General features: G+C 38.8%; 1 pseudogene; it reads right to left on the reverse strand.

The window, feature by feature from the left end:
• The window catches only part of LOC131046314 (protein PHYTOCHROME-DEPENDENT LATE-FLOWERING-like), a 41,680-nt pseudogene that overhangs the window by 19,365 nt on the left and 1,518 nt on the right, over nt 1-20,797 (reverse strand).

The raw sequence follows: 20,797 nt of genomic DNA on the forward strand, positions 1-20,797 counted from the left end.
AACTAGAGCTTTTGGCAGCCTGTTGCCATTTAATCCCTTACAAAATTTTATTCTACGTTCAAGGATGAATCAAAGGTGACCTTTCACTCGATAGTATGAGTTGGTATACTCAATGCCACAAAGATTACACCACCAAAGAAAACTCCCAACACTAGACATTTTCTTAATCATTGTTGAATAGTGCCAAAGTGGTGAATTGGCATCAATTTTAAAAGGGTTATGTTAAGTTCAGGCCTGGGCAACTAAACTAGAGCTTGCACTTGCACTTCCCATCTGAGCCATAATGTATGATTATATGAATAATGCACCTAAAATAAAAAATAGAAAACACAACATTTTGAAAAAGTTTGATTAAAAATTGGCATTATAACCCCATATTATGCATATAAAGTGTAAAAAATATGCAATACTTCTTTAAAGAAAAATTAAAAACTTCAAAAAAATTTAAAAAATCTTGAAAACTTAAAAAAATTCAGATTCACTCACCTTTGATGGCTAAATCTTCTTTCTCCAATGATTCCTACACCTTTGATACGTGTCTCACACCTCCGTGGCCTTCACTTTTGAAGAAAAATGCAAAAAGCTTCAAAAATTGCTTGGAGAAAAAAACTTGAAAGATGCAAATAAAATGAGAAGAATGAGTGTATAGAGGAATAAAATGCATAATAAGGGCAGAATTAGGGTTGAAAAGAAAAAATAATAATTAAAAAACTGTTTTTTATTAAAACAAATCACTTTTTTGTTAATTTTAAGCAATCAGATTATAACAGACTGTAAATGAACAGTAACAGCAATGAAAACACAAGACAAAACACACCAAAACCCTGGAAAAACCTCCCACTTGGAAGTGAAAAAACCAGCCTCAAAATAAAATATGTATTATCTCAAATGTAGGCAATTACAAGGCAATGAACTTATCTTGGATTGCTGTCCAATCAGCAAGTTAGCAGATCACGATCTCACTTTACATAACAATGAAGATTGCAGCTCTTATCAACAGCAGATGACTAAGGAAGATCAGCAGCAGATGTCTAAGAGAGACTTGACCAGATTCACACAAGGAGAGACCTCAACAAGTTCGCATGATGACCTTGACAACTTCGCCACAATCAGCCTTGAAGAATTCGCACAATAGGCTTGGACAAGTTCGCATAAGTGGAGGAGAGATTGTTGTTTGGAGAGCGGATAACATTTGCATGAGATGATGATAATGACTTCATTTGATGTTAGTTTTATATCCAACCTTTGGCACCAATCTCCCAAATCGGTTTGCATATTTATTTATTTATATTATATTGCCATTTTACAAGTTACATCATTTGCCTCTACGTTACATGTGTTTGGGCCCAACCCTAAATACTTCATTTGCCTTCACGTTGCATGTATTTGGGCCCAGCCCTAAATGGTTCGAATTATATAAGAGAAAATACATATGGATTTTAATTGTCATAGACAACATTAAAATGCAATAGTCAGGTATCCGAGCTAGCTATTATTTTCAACACTCCATCTTAGCTAGGGAGGATATTTGTCACTTGTCATGATCCATTCATGACCTTCATCTTGCATTGCCCGCAAGGATGAATGTATAAGCTCCATAGAGTATACCTACAATAAAACACATAAATATCATGAACTCATTTCATGATGTCCATCGTGCATTGCCCGCAAAGGATGGATCCACCTTGCATTGCCCGCAGAGGGTGGAAGAGGTCTTACACCTCAGCGTTCTCCCAGAGAAGGATACAATGTCACCTTGCATTGCTTGCAGAGGGTGACTCCACCTTGCATTGCCCACAGAGGGTGGAGGATGCAAACTAAATTGCATCACTAAGATTGAGACTCCCTCTCAATCAATGTTGTGTTCTCCACAATTCCAAGCTTCTCTCTGAAGTACTCAAACTTCACTCGAGCTAGAGGCTTGGTGAGAACATCTAAAACCTATTCATCAGTGTTGATATATTTCAGTTGGATGGAACCTCTTTGTGCCATATCACGAACATAATGATAATGAGTTTCCACGTGTTTTGACCTATCATGAAACACGGGATTATTAGACATTTTAATACAACTCTGATTATCACAATAAATAACAGTGGATTCTCAAGGTTGTCCAAACAACCCAGCAAGAAGCTTGCAAAGCCAAACTGCTTCTCTAGTTGCCACTTGAAGCAATGTATTTAGCTTTTGCAGTACTCAATGCAACTGAGGACTGTTTCCTACTGGCCCAAGAGATCATAGCGGAACCCAAGCTGAAACAAATTCCTGAAGTGTTTTTCCTGTCAATAACACTTCCAGCCCAATTAGAATCAGAGTAGCCTTCCAAATTTATCACTATGTTGATTGGATACTTCAGCCCATAGCCAATTGTTCCACACAAGTATCTCAGGATGTGCTTGGCTGCCACCAAGTGAACATGCTTTGGTTGGTTCATGAATTGGCTAAGTGCACTCACTACATAGCAAATATCCGGTCTAGTGTTAACTAGATACATCAAGGATCCAATCAATTGCCTGTACTCCGAAGGATCTGCAAAATCAGAATTAGCTGCAGAAATACTCAACTTCTTCAAGTTAGTTTCCATAGGAGTAGACATAGGTTTACAATCCATCATACCAAATCTTTTCAATATGTCAATAGTATATTTTCCTTGACTTAGAATAATTTCATTAGGTCTTTGCCACACTTCTAACCCTAGAAAGTAATGCATTAGGCCTAGATCCTTCATTTCAAATTCAGTGGCTAATTTTTTCTTACACCTAATGATGGGACTATCTTCACCAGTTATGAATAAATCATTCACATATAAAACCAAAATTAGCATTTCACCATTAAATACTTTGAAGTAAATGCTAGGATCAGCATCATTCTTATAAAACCCTAAACTAACCAAGTTCTTATCAATTCTTTCATACCAAGCTCGAGGAGCTTGCTTGAGGCCATAGAGAGCTTTCTTTAGTTTGCACACATGAGTTTCTCTATTATGAATCTCATAACCTTCAGGTTGTTCAATATAGACTTCTTCCTCAATAACACCATTAAGGAAAGAAGTCTTTACATCCATCTGATGTAACTTCCAACCCTTGGCTACAACAACAGCTATAATAGTTCTAATGGAAGTATATCTAGGAACAGGAGCAAATGTTTCTTCATAATCTATGCCTTCCTTTTGAGAAAAACCACGAGCTACAAATCTAGCTTTGTTTTTCTCTATACTACCATCAGCTACATGTTTAATTTTAAACAACCATTTGGAAGAAACAACAAACTTACCTTTAGGTCTAGGCACAATATCCCAGACATCATTCTTGATGATGGATTGATACTCTTCGTCCATAGCTAATTTTCATGCTTGCTAGTTCATAGCTTCTTCTATGCTAGATGGTTTCATCTCAATGATGTTGCACATCATTGCAACACAGTTGGAGAACTTCTGAGGTCTCTTACTTTCTCTGAAAGTGCCACTAGGAGCTGCAAACTTTTTTGCATCTTGGATTGTGCTCCTAACCCAAAGTGGCCTTTTCTTGCTAACTGCAATATCTCTAGGTCCATCAGTTTGATCCAGAGGCTCAAGAGAATCATCATGCTCAATAGGTTCGGGAGGCTCAAAAGGCTCAATCTGAATCTCAGGGTTAGCATCAATATCCATATTTTGATTATCATTAACTTCTTTATCATTATCAATAAGAGAACCTTTAGATTTCTTGAAAGCAATATTTTCTTCAAAGGTGACATCCCTACTTACCTCAATATACCTTTGACCGGGAATGTATATACGAAATGCCTTGGAAGATTCACTATATCCAACAAGGATACCCTTCTTCCCGGAAGGCTCTAGCTTAGTCCTCTTTTCCTTTGGCACATGAACATAAACAGGACTTCCAAAGATCCTAAGGTGGCTGATATCTGGTTTGACTCCAGTGAAGGCTTTCTCGGGAGTTATGTTCTTCAGGACACGGTGAGGGCATCTATTTTGAATGTACACTGCAATCTTGGATGCTTCGGCCCATAAGAAGGTCTGCATGTCTTGATCATGAATCATAGCTTTGGCTGCTTCAACAATGGCTCTATTCTTTCGTTCAACTACACCATTTTGTTGAGGATTATAGGGGACGCAGAACTCCCTCTTAATTATTGTCTCTACACAAAAGCCATTGAAGCCACTTGAGGTGTATTCACCTCCATTGTCAGATCTTAACACTTTAATCCTTTTGCCAGACATATTTTCAACTAGGGCTTTAAATTCTTTAAACCTACTTAGTACTTCATCAGATTCTTTAGATTTTAGAAAGTAAATCCAAGTCTTTCTAGAAAAATCATCTATAAATGTAACATAGTATAGAAATCCACTAGGTGAAGGAACAGACATGGCTCCACATAAATCAAAACGAACAAGTGCTAATTTTTCTTTAGCTCTACTTTCACTTTTATGAAATGGATTTTCAGTGTTCTTACCTAATGCACAACCCTTGCAACTATCATCATGAAATTGACTAAGTTTAGGCATACCTTTAACCATCTTTTCAAATGAAGTGCCTGATAGTGAAGATGGTCGAGCCTTCTACGCCATAGCTCGGTAGATTCAGAAGCTTCATGAATGAGTGCTCGAATAGGGTTAGCTGAAAGCTTATACAAACTATCATATCTATTTCCAATAACATGAGCAGATTTAATACTAGATTTCTTAGGCCATGCAAGTACTTTACCCTCAGAAAATGCACTTTGATAACCTTTATCTTCTAGGGCAGAAATAGAAATTAAATTCCTCTTAATTCCAAGAACAAATAAAATATCACTAAGATGCAAAGACATGCCAAATTCTAAATTTAAAAAAGTGCTACCAAAACCTCTTACCGAATACTGAACATCATCACCAATTACCACATGAAGGTTGGACTCTTTCTCCATCAAGTCTTAGAGATGCTCTCAATATTCTATGATGTGTCTAGATGCACCACTGTCTATCAACCAAGTGTTACTATCGGTTGGCACATTGCTGGACAAGGCAAAAATGAAGAGGTAGTCTTCATTATCCTCTAAGTTTGCAACTTCATTTAGGTTGGCCTCTCCTTGCATGGGCGGATTCTGACATTCTTTAGCATAATGTCCAAACTTGACGCATTTGAAGCAACGGACACGTGACAGATCCCTTGGCTTCTTCCTTGAATCGTAAGCAGGAGGTCTGAAGTCTCTATCTCTTTTGAAGTTGTTCTTCTTCCAATGGCCTCCCTTCCTTTTAACATGTTGAGATGCAAGCACATGTTGGTCTCCTCCATGAGTGCCTTTATGCATTCCTCTGGCAACAAGGTGTGACTCCTCTTGAATGGAATCTGACCAGAGGCGATCAAAGGAAGGAAATTCAGCTCTTCCACTTATGCTTTGAATGAATGGATCCCAAGAGTCAGGAAGACCATTCAAAGCTATCATGACAATATCTTTTCTTTGTCCACAACTTCGCTTCCAATGGCACTAAGTTGGTCCTTCAATTCTGTAATTTTCATGAAGGACATGACTGAATCTCCTTTGCTCATTTTGACTTGAAGAAGTTGCTGCCTCAATGTAAGTGTTCGGTTGATGTTGTTGATCTCATATATCCCTTCTAGATGTTTAAACATCTCTCGGGTTGTCTTCAATTTGGAGATAACTGGAACAAGATGATCCTTCACGGAATCAATAAGGAACTTCTTTGCCTTGAGAGCATTCTTCTTGAATTGTTTTAGCTCTTTCGGATCCGAAGGTTCTGACAGATCCTTATCTACCACAAACTCTAACAGCTCTAATTTTTCAAGAGTAAGGAGCGGACCTTCCATGATGTAAAATTGAGGGCACCTTCAAGTATGTCCTCTACTTTCAGACCTGTAACCTGTTGGTTGAAAATTTTGTACACTTGGGGAAATATACGAAATTGTGGTTTCAACCACAGCACACGAGTAAAAACTCTCCTAATTAAGGGAAGGCTCCCCCTATCTTACTACATCTTTGGAAATAAAATAGGATGGAACAGCAATCTTTCTTTTTTTTTCAAGAAAGACAATATCATTTTCTCTTCACAGAAAAGGATAGTGATTGTATATGAATAGCAGTAACCACTTTCAAGTGAAATGAGAGAAAGGAAATGAAGTTTCCTGAAAACGCAAAGACTTTCGTCACTTCCTTCGGGACAGGACAGCAATATCAAGCTCAAAGACTTGATTATGTGAAGTCCTATCTACCCTTTGCTATACTAAATTTTGCAACGAATAAAAGATAACAGCTCAAAGACTGGAATAATCTATTCTTTCAACACAAAGACAAGAACTAATCCAAGCTTAAAGACTTGCTGCTATTTCTTATCAAACAGTAATTTTTTCTCAAGAATAGGTGCAAGCTCAAAGACTTGCTGCTCCTTCTAGAGATTTTCCTATTTTAATTAATCTTCTCTACTTGCAGCTCAAAGACTTCAAATCAGATTGGACTAAGCTCCTTTAGAAACACTTTGCATAGAAGAAATAAAAAGATTCAAACTCAAACATGTAGCTCAAAGACTCAAAACTTGAGTGATCCTTCTTTATTATTCTTCAAAACCTTCAATTCACATACATAAGCTCAAAGACTTCTTGCTGTAAATTTGGCAGAGTTTTTGCTTGCTTTCCCAAAAGATAAAAATTACAATAGACCCCTCAAGTATTTATAGAAGAGGAGCCTTGAGAAAAAAGTGGGAAGATCCTAACTAACTTGAGAGATTCTCTCAACCACCAAGACTTATTCAATAACTAGCTAAGACTTATTCCAACTACAGTCCTAATCGAACACAACTTGTAGTTGCCTTACATGTAATTACAAAAGTGCAAGTAATGTGTAACTTGCATTTTACAAAAAATACTTTTACATGCAACTTGTCAAAATAAAAATTACAACTAAAAATTACAAAAGAGGGAAAATTCAACTAAGTGTTGAAAAACACTTAAGTTGAAGCACAAAGACACAAATCCTTGAAATTTCTGGATGCTCACTTGTAGTTCCTCGGGATTTGATTCATGGGTGTTCTTGGCAACAACCATGGTCTTCACAATAGTGTCATGACACCGGAGGAGCGCAAAATTGTTTTTATCCAGGATAGACTGGATTTCATGCAGAAAAACTTGGTGTTTCATCAATGTCTGAATTGAAGCGGTCGTGAACTGTTCGCTCCTCCATTCATTATGAATCCTCATTTGTAAATCAGCAAGAACTTCTTCTTCTGGAATCAGCTCTCCATCCTAACTTACTATGTTACAAGAGGCCTTTTCACAATGTGAGACAATATCTCGGTAAACTTCGCCCCGAAGTCTTTTTACATCACCGATCTCCTCAATGAGGGATTTAAGAACAAGGGTCTTGTTTTCCAGGAGTTCTTCAAATTCCAAGTACATGACCCTGGAAGAGATGATGGCGTGCTCCTGTAGAACACTCAGTTGTTGTTGGGGCATGGTACGCCAGATTGTCAAACTTTCTTCAACACTTTCCAGATTCCTTTTGAAAGTATTAGAAGTCTGATCCAGTTTCTCCTCAACAGTCTCCAACTTAGAAATTATCTGAAAAATCTTTCATTACCTGTGCACATAGATCATGAAGTTGATCAACCAAGGAATCCAGTGCTTGTACTTTTTGAGCAGCCCTTTCCACTCCACGAATTGATTCTTGGGAACCAGAAGAACCTATGGAGTTACTCCCTTCAGCAGCAGGTTTTGTAATTTTATAAACGACTGCCATAAGTTGTCAGTTTTCCTCTTCTAGTTTGTCTTTCTTTGCTAGAAGCTCATCACACCTTTGCACCAGCGAAGCAACAGAAAACTGAGCATCATGTTTAATGACCTCATGCGTCTGTTTTCCCAATTCTATCCTTGTAACCTTATAATCGGCAGCTGATATTTCTTCAAGTGGCTTATCTGCAATAGGTTCCACAATTTCAGCTACCCTCATCTTGTTGTTGTCAACAGTTACTCTGGAGATAATCTTGGCCTTCTTAGCAACTTTGGATCTGGATTGTTTCAGTTGCTGGTAATCAAAGGCATCAGGTGAGATTTCTTGCTTCTTCCTTTTCGGGGTAAAAGAACTAAGCCATGGAGGCACAGTCATCAACTCCCCTCCAGTAGCAACCGTAGGCAAAGGAGAAGCAGTTTCTGTTTGAATCACCGTGGTCATCCTGGGAGGAATATCTGTTTGGATAGTGACCACGGTTTGCTCAGTTACCAATGGGCATGAAGATTGCCTCATGAATTCTTCAAAACCAGAAGTGGAAGTATCAATTTTTGATAACTGGATACAAGTAGGAATATCCTTAGGAACTTTCAACACACTCTCTTGTTGATGATCAAGAGATGGCTCATATGCTGAAATGGGAATTGCATTCTGAGGAGACTCATCCACAGTCAAATCAGGAGGAGAAAGAGGCGTCTCAATGGAAACTGGTGGAATGATCTCATGAGGCAAGTCTGAAACTGGAGACTTAGGAGCATCATCAAATTGTTGCCCCTCTTCTGGATTATCCAGATCGATCACCTGAACATGGAATCGTGATTTTTCCTTCCCACGAACTATCGTCTCCTCAGGAGGAAGCACTACTGCACGACTGACTCGCAACTTGATCCTCGTGCCCGAAGATGAAGCACCCTCCTTGTTGTCAATTTGAATCTCAGACTTACGTCCAAGAGGCCTCGTAGAATCATCTTCTTTACCAACCTTGATTTTTATAAGTCTAACAGCATTACTTTTCAACCATGCATTGGTGTTGGCCAAGATAGGTTGAAATCTGTCGAGGATGGATATGCACTCTTTGTGCGACCATTGGATCAAAGGAAGTGGAGCTTCCTCAACCCTCCGTGAAATGTATTCAGGATCAAGTATGTGCCCATCATCAATCATCCCTTGTAGGATATCTACCAAGTTCAAATCAACAATTTGCTCAACAGTGAGCCTACAGTAATCCATCTTGAGGGCTTCGTCTTTTGTGCGGAGATCTACCTAGATGTCTTCAATGCGATGTACATGCACAAAGGATTTCTTGATCTTTTCCTTCATACCCCTATAATCAAAATCAGCTCTAGGTTTAAACCTTTTGAGCTTGATTTCCTACAATTCAGTCTCCATGGCTTTAGCCTTCACAGATGTGACATGGGAATACCGGACAATTTTCAATGGGTTTGTGGTAGAGATCCGCATTCCAACCTTGTGCTTAACAGACTGAAAAGTGTGGACAGCCATGATCTGTCTTCCCAACTCCATAAGAATGATCTTATCAGTTGGGTATCTGGGAAGCATGTATGGCTGACCACCATAGCATCCGATCCTCATATAGGTGAAGGTGGGAAACTGCAGAAACAAACATCCATACTCGCACACCTTGTCCCATGCCTCATCTGATACTCTATTGTTCCTGAGATTTCTATCAAACTGACACCTGAAATATCCGAAGAATGCATCTTGGACTCTTCTAAAATGCAATTTGTTGGGTTTCAATGGCAACTGGTCATAATACTCCCAAACTAGTATAAATGAGCGATCACCCTTGGTAGAAAGACCTGGAAAGTGTCTAAGTGATGCTGCTAAGTATACCAAATATGAATTCATGAAGAAGGTCATGGTGGTAGGAATTGCTACAAGTTGTTCGCACAAGGCATCGCTGATGACTTCCCCCCATGAAATGTGATGAGACTACCTTATGAACATGATGAACTGGTACATCCATGGCTCAAAGACATTGGAATGCTCAAGCCCCATCATCCTGCTGAGAAGGGTTATGGTGTCTCCAATCTCCCATTTGAAATCACAGCGGTACAACTTCGCCCACCTTGAGAAGGAGGCTCGTGGCTCTTGGATCCACCTATTGATGTGTCGCTTGCAATCTTTTTCCCTCTTCACATAATACTCCACTGCACTTTCTTTGGAGATTTCCATATAAACAGGTGCATGAGGTATTTTGAAGACCTTCTCGATCATATCTGCATCAAGATGGATTATAGCTTCACCATCATCATTTTTGATGACTCTTGACTCTTTGTCAAAATGATGGGCGCAGGCAAGAACAAACTCAGGTTCTAGGGCAGCCACCGAGAAAGAAGATGCATGATGGATATGGCTGTCCAACAGCCGTTGCAAGTTATTATCCTGTGGATCTTCTACCCTTTTGACGAATTCCGACATATCAACGTGCCCTACTTCCGTGTCTCTGATGCAATCCAAAGGAGAAGAAACCTGGGAAGGTGCTACCTCGTTCTGATATTTGCCATATTTGTATTTCATCTTCTTTGGAGTTGGAGATGCCGGCAAATCTGACATTGATTGTGAACCTGGAATACTATGATGAAGACTTAAAAGAGTTAAGGCAACATCATAGTCAGTTGCAAATATCATTCTTCCTTCTCCAAATGGGAAAAAGTTTGATTCTTGAACTTTACGATTTTGTGAGAGGAAAAGGGGAAATATGTAGATATGGGAAAATCTTGACTTTGACCAATTTTGGATCTTGGGGAAATTTTCACAAGTATACAAGTTGGAAAGAATATACATGCAATCGGGATTTTAAAACCCAAATGCAAGTACACTTGTAAATTTGCAAATGGAGAAATGGACGAAAAATGAGATTTTGACTTGCGGAAAATGATGAAAATGGAAAGTACGGAAATGGGGAACATGAATGGATAGAAATGGGAAAATCCGGGAAAGTCATTTTCATGAAAATGGGAAGAACTCTTCAACATGTAATCCGGTTTTCAAAACCCGAATTTGCAAGGGAGGGGTATTTCACACTTTTCAACTTGGAATTTTAACCAAAAATGGTTAAATTCTTTAACCGTAGGGGAAGAACAAGAATTTCCAGCGAACTTGTAATTGGGATTAAAAATCCCGAATGCAAGTAAAGATGAAATTTAGGGAAGAACAATGCAATTCACAAATTGCATACCAAGGGGAAGATTTCTCTCACAAAAACCGATTTTTGGGGGAAGAACAACATATTTACAAAAATGCAACTAAGAAAGATAACTAAGAAAACAAAAAAATAATAAAATGAAGGAAAGAAAAGAAAGAGAACATACCTTTCTTCAAACTGAAAATGCTTCTCCAAAAATGCAACCAATTTTTGGAAAGAAGAAGAAAAACCAATAAATGGAAGCAATCCGCAATGCTAAAACCCTTGTCACATTTTTGCAAAAATGCCACAAACTGAAAAACGTGGCAGCAATTCCAAATTTGGAGGGCCAAAATGCCAATGAGAGAGCACACCCAAGAGAGTTAAAGCAAAACGCCTAAGGAGGAGATGAAGAAATGGTGTCAAATGCTTTCAAAACGCAGCCAAAGGAATTACGTGGTGAAAAACGCGGCCACCAATGCATCTTAAATGGCTCATTAAATAGCTTGAGACTTATCCCAAACTCCATGCCTAGGTAGGAGAGTTCAAATCGATTTAGAAGAATGCAGCCTCATTAAGTTTTAATCCCCCAAAATGTGGCATTTTGGAAACACATTTTTGCTGATTTGGAGCAAAAAACCAGTCAATACAACCTCCAAATGGCGTGACAAGTGGTTTCAAATGCATAGGAATAGAGTAGAAACCAAAACGTCTCTCCTTCCTTGAAGATCTCCACAAAAATTGATTGAAAACTTCAACAAATTTGCTTCCAACTGAAAATCGGGTTTTTTTGGAGAGAAGAACAAGTTCGAATTTACACTTGCATGTGAAAATCGGGTTTTTAGGAGACAAATACAAGTTTAAAATTGTCACTTTTTCACTTGCAAGGCAAAATCGGGTTTTTTGATCCAAATAGCAAGTTTTATTTTCAACTTTTTCACTTACTAAGCAAATTCGGGTTTTTTGGAACAAATGACAAGTTTAAAATTGTCACTTTTTCACTTGCAAGGCAAAATCGGGTTTTTTGGAGAGAAATGCAAGTTTTAATTACTTGCAAAAGGGAAATAAAATCCCTACAACAAATTATACTTGCATGCACATATGTAATGGGGATTTAAAATCCCTATTACATGTAAAAACCATTAAAGTACGGGTTTTTAGACCAAACTGCAAGTTTACTTGTAATCTAGCCAAAAAATCCCTATTTAACTAAACAAGACCAAAAACAATTAAAAAAATAAAGCAAACAAAGGGAAAATTTAAAACAAATTACAAGTAACATCTTTTAAATAAAAGTGCACATGTAATAAGCCAAAAATTCCCCTACAAAGACCAAAACAATGAATATCATTAAAACTTGCAGTTTGAAGAAAATTCTCCACCTGCAGTCAGGGTTTTAAAACCCGAAATTGAAGGAAAGACATAGCAAACGAACCCAGAATTCGATGAAATTCGAAAAATAGTTTGAGGATGGACTAAGGATTAAGCCAATCCAAGGATTAGTCGAAATTATGCTTCGGGAAGCGTGTCATAGAGTAATTTTTTTCATTTTTTCACAAAAAATTTATGTAGTGGTCCTTCATTTTTGGAAACAAAAATGAGGACAACATAACCATCTTGCAAAACTAAAACAGCAAACTGAAAGTGAAGGACAGCTAATAATCTAATTATTTAGAATGAACCTAAAACTCTGATACCATATTAATTTTAAGCAATCAGATGTTAAGTTTTAAGCAATCAGATTATAACAGACTGTAAATGAACAGTAACAGCAATGAAAACACAAGACAAAACACACCAATACCCTAGGAAAACCTCCCTCTTGGAGGTGAAAACCCCAGCCTCAAAATACAATATGTATTATCTCAAATGTAGGCAATTACAAGGCAATGAACTTATCTAAGATTGTTGTCCAATCAGCAAGTTAGCAGATCACAATCTCACTTTACATAACAATGAAGATTGCAGCTCTTATCAACAACAAATGACTAAGGAAGATCAGTAGCAGATGTCTAAGGGAGACTTGACCAGATTTGCACAAGGAGAGACCTCATCAAGTTCACATGATGATCTTGACAACTTCACCACAATCAGCCTTGAAGAATTCGCACAATAGGCTTGGACAAGTTCGCATAAGTGGAGGAGAGATCATTGTTTGGAGAGCAGATAACATTTGCATGAGATGATGATAATGACTTCATTTGATGTTAGTTTTATATCCAACCTTTGGCACCAATCTCCCAATTCGGCTTCCATATTTATTTATTTATATTATATTGCCATTTTTCAAGTTACATCATTTACCTCCACGTTACATGTGTTTGGGCCCAACCCTAAATACTTCATTTGCCTTCACGTTACATGTATTTGGGCCCAGCCCTAAATGGTTCGAATTACATGAGAGAAAATACATATGGATTTTAATTGTCATAGACAACATTAAAATGCAATAGTCAAGTATCCGAGCTAGCTATTATTTTCAACATTTTTGACCCATGGGCCCTGCTTTTTGGGCACACCTGAGCTTGGGTTCTGTGGTGACATATTCACACATTGCCTGGGGACCCCTACCTTTTTGCTTTCTAGGGTTAGTTTAGTTTGCTTGGTTGCCTAGTCTTGGCTATTAGTCTTTGCATCGAAGGGTTGCCAGGGGACTCATTAGGATAGCAGGCTCTGCTTGAGTCAAGTGGATCTCCTCAAGAGGTCAGGTCAATTGAGTGATTAGGGGTTATTTAGATCAGAGTTCCCAAACTCGCCGCGAGTCAGGCGAGTTCGCCGAGTTGGCGAGTCGAGCCAAGCTCAGCGAGTTTTGCTGACTCGGGACTCGGACTCGGCGAGTTTTGACCATAACTCGCCTAACTCGCGAGTTAGGCGAGTTATGGCAAAACTCGCCGAGTCCAAGCTCCAAAACTCGGCCACCACAGGTCAATCTTTTGACTTGTTTGACAAGTTAGTATCTTCGTCAGGATTCATATATGGAATATAACATTTAAGTATAAGTGACATTTCCTTATGTCTTTTCTCTTTCTTATACTTTAAGTTATATTCCATATATATTGTCAGGATGTTTGAGAGTGGTTTCGGACCTCCATGAGTTATAATGCAAAATCTAGTTTTTGGAGGATCCTTCAAATTTCCAGACTTAGTCAAATTTCAGGCCATTTCAGGATCAAGATGACATTCCAGACTTTTAAGGCGAGTTCACTCTGACCTTGATGTAAGGGATGGGACCTAGGAGGACACTATGCATTCAACCAAGGTTTGATTTAGCAACTTGAAGCGTGACCAGATAGTACACAAAAACCCTAGGAATGATCTAAATAACCCCTAATCACTCAACTGACCTAACCTCCTTCATTCCACCTTGAGGAGATCCACCTGATTTGATGACCTTTGAGAAACTCAATCCCTTCAATGCAAAGGCTAAGACACTAAAACGACCAACAACAAAACTAAAAGAGCTAACCCTAGAAAGCAAAAAGTGGGGGTCTTCATTTGCAATGGGGCGATGTGTGAGTACCTCACAACAAGGATGTTTCTTAAAATTTTGAAAAAAGGGGGTGAGTTGGGGATATTTCCTACCTATCCCCACATCCCAAAAAATCCCCCCATGGGGCACAAGGTTATTTTTGGCAAGGGACATGTCTCTGAGGAGCATATTTCAAACCCTTCTGGCCTTACAATTCCCCCTTCCATCCAACATATATATAGCCTAAAAACTAAGAGGTCCAAGAAAGACCAAGGTCAACTATAGTCCCAAGGTAAAACCTAAGTTCAAAAAGCACACTATTTAATGCTACCATACACAAGCATTCCTTATAGTTTCCAAGTGAAGATGTTCATGATGTCTCATGTTGGTGCTCCCAAAATTTCAATTTGGCCAAAGAAAATACTAAACAGAAGCCCCAAACAAGTAGATACTCTACCAACATGCCTTTCATGGCATAACAAGCTAGCACACATTATAATTGGGCTTTATTCAATAATGGGTGCATGAAACAAGTTTTAAATTGTTAAAAATCTCTTAATTTCAAGGTTTTTTAAATTTTGCCGAGTCATAGCCGAGTCGTTGCCGAGTCATAGCCGAGTCACGAGTCGAGTCGGCCTTGCCGAGTCCGAGCCGAGTCCGAGTCTGGGAACTTTGATTTAGATCATTCCTAGGGTGTTTTTGTGTACTATCTGGTTGCACTTCAAGTTGCTAAATCAAACCTTGGTTGAATGCATAATGTCCTCCTAGGTCCCATCCCTTACATCAAGGACAGCGAATTCGCCTTGAGAAGTCTGGAATGTCATCCTGATCCTCAAATGTCTTGAAATTTGGCTAAGTCTAGAATGTCATCCTGATCCTGAAATTTGACTGTCTGGAAAATTGAAGAATCCTTCAAAAACTAGATTTTGCATTATAACTCCTGGAGGTCCAAAACCACTCTCAAACATTCTGACAATATATATGGAATATAACTTAAAGTATAAGAAACTTATACTTAAATGTTATATTCCATATATGAATCCTGACGGAGGGACTAACATGTCAAAATTCGCTCCTGGCCCTTCCAAAGGGTCCAAAGCGAATTTCAAATTTCGCTCCTGACCCTTCCAAAGGGTCCAGAGCGAATTTCCTTATATCTCCCTTCTTGGTCATAATTTGCCTCGTATATCTTATCCCTATGGTGTGATTGAGAGAGTATTGGTGTGTGAAACAAAGAAATGTGATGGAAAGTGAAGGATTTAAGCATAACTGCAAATTTCGCTCCTGGCCCTTCCAAAGGGTCTAGAGCGAAAAAAATTTCAAGCTCCTAACCCTTCCAAAGGGTCCAAAGCGAAATTCCTCAAAAGCACCTTTTTTCCTTTGTGTGAGGTCGAATCCTTGGTTTTTATGGCATGGATGGGGATGGAGTGATGTGTCCTTGCCTTTTGAGGTGGATTGGAGTTGAAAAAATGAAGAAATGAGCTCAAAACAAGAATTTCGCTCTTGACCCTTCCAAAGGGTCCAGAGCGAAATTCCCAAAATCTATTCTTTCTTCCAGTTTTTGTGTCAAGCCAAGTGTGGATCAGGGTGGATTGTGCTTGGAGATACCCCTAGGCATGCCCTTGAATGGATTGTGGCCACCAAAACTAAAGATTTTGAGCTAAAACATGAATTTCGCTCCTGACCCTTCCAAAGGGTCCAGAGCGAAATCCTAAATAGGTCTTGTCCCTGGTCATGTTTTTGAGCGAATTTCTCCTATCAAGCCATTTTGAGGGTCAAACAAGTGTTGCATACATGGGAGAGAGATCCAAAGATGAGAGTCCAGGTATAGAAAGTGAGAAGGATAGATCTAGGTGAAGGAAAACAAGCAAATCAAGAATTTCTCTCCTGACCCTTCCAAAGGGTCCAGAGCGAAATTCCCAAAATCACCTAGTTTGCCCATGATTGAGACTAAGAGATGGATTCCTAGGCCTTGGTGGAGAGAAGGCTAGCATATGCTTGTTTCGGGAGGCATTTTGGAGTAGAGAAATGTTAGAATTTGAGCCTAAGGAATAATTTCGCTCCTGACCCTTCCAAAGGGTCCAGAGCGAAATCCTTAAAACCTCTATTTTTCCCCCAATTTTGCATCGAGCCTAGTATTGACGGAGATTAGAAACATCTCTAGGCATGCATTTGAACAAGTTGTGGTCACAAAATGTGAAGATTTTGTCCTAGAATGCAAATTTCGCTCCTAACCCTTCCAAAGGGTCCAAAGCGAAATTCCTTATAGGTCCTGTCCTTGGCCTAGGTCTAGAGCGAAATCCTAAATAGGTCCTGTCCCTGGCCATGGTTTTGAGCGAATTCCTCCTTTCAGGCCTTTTTGAGGTCAAGCAAGTGTTGTCTTCGTGAGAGGGGGATCCAAAGGTGAGAGTCAAAGGAAGTATGAAGAATGAAGCTAAGTGAGGAAAACAAGACAAAATCTCAAATTTCGCTCTTGACCCTTCCAAAGGGTCCAGAGCGAAATTCTCAATTTCACCTAATTTGCTCGTGATGAAGGTCAAGGTATGAATTCCTAAGCCTTGGTGGAGAGAAGGCTAGCATGTGCTTGTCTTGGGGGGCATTTTGGAGTAGAGAATTGATAGAATTTGAGCCTAAGGAAGAATTTCACTCCTGACCCTTCCAAAGGGTCCAGAGCGAAATTCCTAGGAGGTCTAATATTTTGCCTAGGTCTTTGAGCAAAACCTAGTCCTAGACAATTTTGGAGGCGAAAGGCTAGGCCTAAGATTATGAAATGATGAAATGAGGTCTAAATTGAGCAAAATAGCAAAATTTGCTCCTAACCCTTCCAAAGGGTCTAGAGCGAAATTCTTATAGGGCCTGTCCATGGGGAGAATCTTGAGCGAACTTCATTTTAATGTCTTCTTGTTGATGATTTAAGGTAAGAAATGCTATGTTAGAATGAATATATTATGTATACTTAATCATCTTTTGTTTGTTTTGCAGATCAACAAAATCAAGTTCGAAGGAGACCAGGCCAAGGCAAGGATGACCTCTTCAAGTCTCATCATTATCGAGGACATTCCAAGGGCATGGAGGAGGACTCAAGGTGCTTTTAAAGCATTGTAAGACTTCAAGTGTTTGAGGAGTTGCAAGCTAGCCTCAAGACCTCATTCTACCACATGAAGAAACCACATGGCGACAGAGAAGAATGACCTTACCAACACTTCAAGGCAAGGTATGCTTTCGGAGAAAGAAAACTTGACAGTGAGGAGGCCTTATCAAGCAGGAGTCAAGGAGGTACATCATTCATCGCATCAAATTGAGACAGAAAAGAGATCAACCAAGACACTAACGTTAGGCAAGGTAGCATCCCAGTCACTGTTCCTCCAATCGTATTGGTCCACCTCAACATGTCCAAATTCAATGTACTTGACTTAACGGGGGCGGCACAAACTTTGGTGTACCTACCCCTGCTTCCTATTGGTCCTCATTCCTTGAATGTAATTTTCTCATTGGCTAAGGAAGTTTGTTATAAAAAACCCTAATTAGGGTTTCTATCTTGTAAACCTAGCCATTGATTCCAAGTCAATTAGAGCCATCTGTTTGTAAGGGGCTCCCTATATAAAGCCCTGGCTCTTCATTTGTAGAGATTAATAGATAATAGTTAGGAGTTAGCAAAAGAGAGATAGTCAATAATTAGTAGCTTGATAGTAGATAGTATTTTAGAGTAAAGTAGAAAGAGAAGGCAAAGATTGTTGCCAAGACATTGTTGCAAAAGACATGTAAACTTCATTGAAGAAATGGTGAATTCTATGTGTCGACTCAACAATTTGCATGGTCTCCATACTTCTCAAATTTAATTTCATGTTATTAGATGAATGGAAGAAATTTGTATGATCAATGGTGAAATTCATATATCCATACTACTAGCGGTTTGTTGATTGCAGACTTGCCTTGCGTAATCAATTGGAATCATTCAGCTTAAGCTTAACTTCAATTATCGCTTCTTCATTGATATGTATCAACTTGATGGTGTCTATGCTTGTAGCAATGATCTGAACATCATAAAGCTAACCTTAGAAGATCGCACTAACCTTGTGGAGATGATCATAGCATGTCAAAGCAAGACTTAGTTAGAGTTTCATCAAAGGTCATCCATTGCTCCTACATTCTTAGTTTTAGAAATTAGATCCCTCTCCAACCCTTATCCTTTTTTCCTTTTTGAAATCAAGGACCATCAAAGTCTCATGTTCCAGTGATATCCAAAGCAAATCAGATGCTCAGGTCATCAAACATAAGTTCCCTTGTGAATCCAGAAAAATCACACCACACCAACAGAGCTTATCCACGCGTAGAGATCCTAAATACAAGAACCTTGGAGTTGCCTCGATTGATCCTTAGGCGAAATCTTCAGCATTTGGGGAAACTTTGTTCAAGAGAGGATAAGATACCTTGGTATTTTATTATGTGTTCGCATGTGCATGAAAAATACATCAACAGGTTCTCATGAGTCCACCCAGGTTCACCCTAGGTTGTCCCCGAGTGTGACCCAAGTGGTTGGGTCCTCTGTGGGTCCTGATTCACAAGAGCCACAAAGGACCCAACCGCCCGGGTCGCACTCGGGGAGAACCCAAGTGCAGACCAGGCTCAGACCCAACTTCGATTCCAGCCTTCCAAAGCAGAATCCGATATCTGAGCTTACCATAGAAAACCAACTTGGTGATGATAGGCTGCCACGGAAAGATCCTAATAGACACAAGAAATCCAAGGTTGGACTCACACCCTCAAGTAAACACCCTTTCAAGTTCCACACAGTACATCTATTTCCACTTCACAACTCTTGCAAGAAATAATGTGAATGTGCATCTTCAAAGCCCATAGGCAAAGCATTATTCGGTTACTACAATCAACTTCTAGATTTGTGAATCCTAAATTTCTAAAACCAAAGACTGACCCAACATCAACTAATGAGAACTAACCTTGCAAACAGTAAGAATCTCCTAAAATTATTCAGACCTGTATCAACTAACTACAATTAGGCATGCGCACTACGACAAAACACCCCAAAATTTTCAAGCCCACAATTGACAAAACATCAGCAAAGTAGAATTAGATTTGTATATCACAAAACTAACCTAAATTGTAACTATCATCTAACCAGAAGTAAATTTGCTAATTGCATGTAACCTAAAATGTAACAAACAAATATTGGATGCCCACAATTGAACTTGATTAAAAAATAAGAATTGCCCCAAATTTTTCAAAACCCACAATTCATCCATCAATAGCCAATTACAATTACCGTAGAGTATTTGATGAAATACTCACAAATCCACAACAATCGTTTCAGACCCATAATTAATTAATGCAAGTAAGCCTCCATTTAATTGCATGTATCCTAAAATGTAACAAACAAATATTGGATACCCACAATTGAACTTATAGATTAAAAAAAAGAATTTCCCCAAACTTTTCAAAACCCACAACTGATCCATCAATAGCCAAGTATTTGATGAAACACCCACAAATTCACAAAACTCATTTCAGACCGATAATTAATTAATGCAGTACGCCTCCATTTTGCCAAAAAGGCCCTTGATTTTCAAAACCCAAACAATTGACCTATTATAGGCTAACTACAGTTAACCTTGCAGATTTGCGTCAAGTTTCTAGAGTTTCCATAGCCAATGAGTGATCCAACACTAGTTAATTACAATTATCAAAACCATACATTTTCAAAAACTTACTTTACCTGCTTTTTTTTTCAGTCCAAAACAGCAGCAAGTCATGCACGTATATAAAAAAACGCTTACCTCAGCTCTTCTCCTCTTATGTTGATTTACTTCAGGAGGCTTCTCTGCATTATCTGATGAAGAGGGGCATCTGCTCGGAATGGGTCTTTTTTTAATTGGAGGGCTGTACTTGATTCCTGTCTTAGCAATCTTAAATGAGACCCCCACCATTCTAAATCACTAGCACTTGCAACTTTAGAAGATGCCAGGGATGTGCTGATAGGAAATTTAAGGGAATGCTACTATCATCGTCTTCCTGCATCCAACCATTATTATCTTCATCGCTAATCCCTTCAAGATTTTCCACAAGCCAAAATATTTTGTTGCACCTGAAAAATAAGCACATGCAGCTACAGAATAATCAGACCACTATAAAGATAGGAACCACAAAAAGCCATTCAATGCTATTTTGTAATGAAATACCAGGTCATGTCAAAATATACAAATATTAATCACCCACAATACTTAAAACAACTATACTTGCATCTAGAAAATATAAAAAAGTCCATTAGTATTCTGACAAGTCATGACAAGCCACAACCGTTTCGATTAACATCATACTTTTGATAATACCATGACAAAACAAAACCAATGAAGCTAACCAAAAAACCATTTAGATAAGATCACATTTTAAAAACAATCTTTGCATGGGCCCTTTAATTGCTCACCACTTCTACTAAACTTGACATC

The sequence above is a fragment of the Cryptomeria japonica genome, chromosome 2 (assembly GCF_030272615.1).
Source record: "Cryptomeria japonica chromosome 2, Sugi_1.0, whole genome shotgun sequence".
Taxonomy (NCBI): Eukaryota; Viridiplantae; Streptophyta; class Pinopsida; order Cupressales; family Cupressaceae; genus Cryptomeria; species Cryptomeria japonica.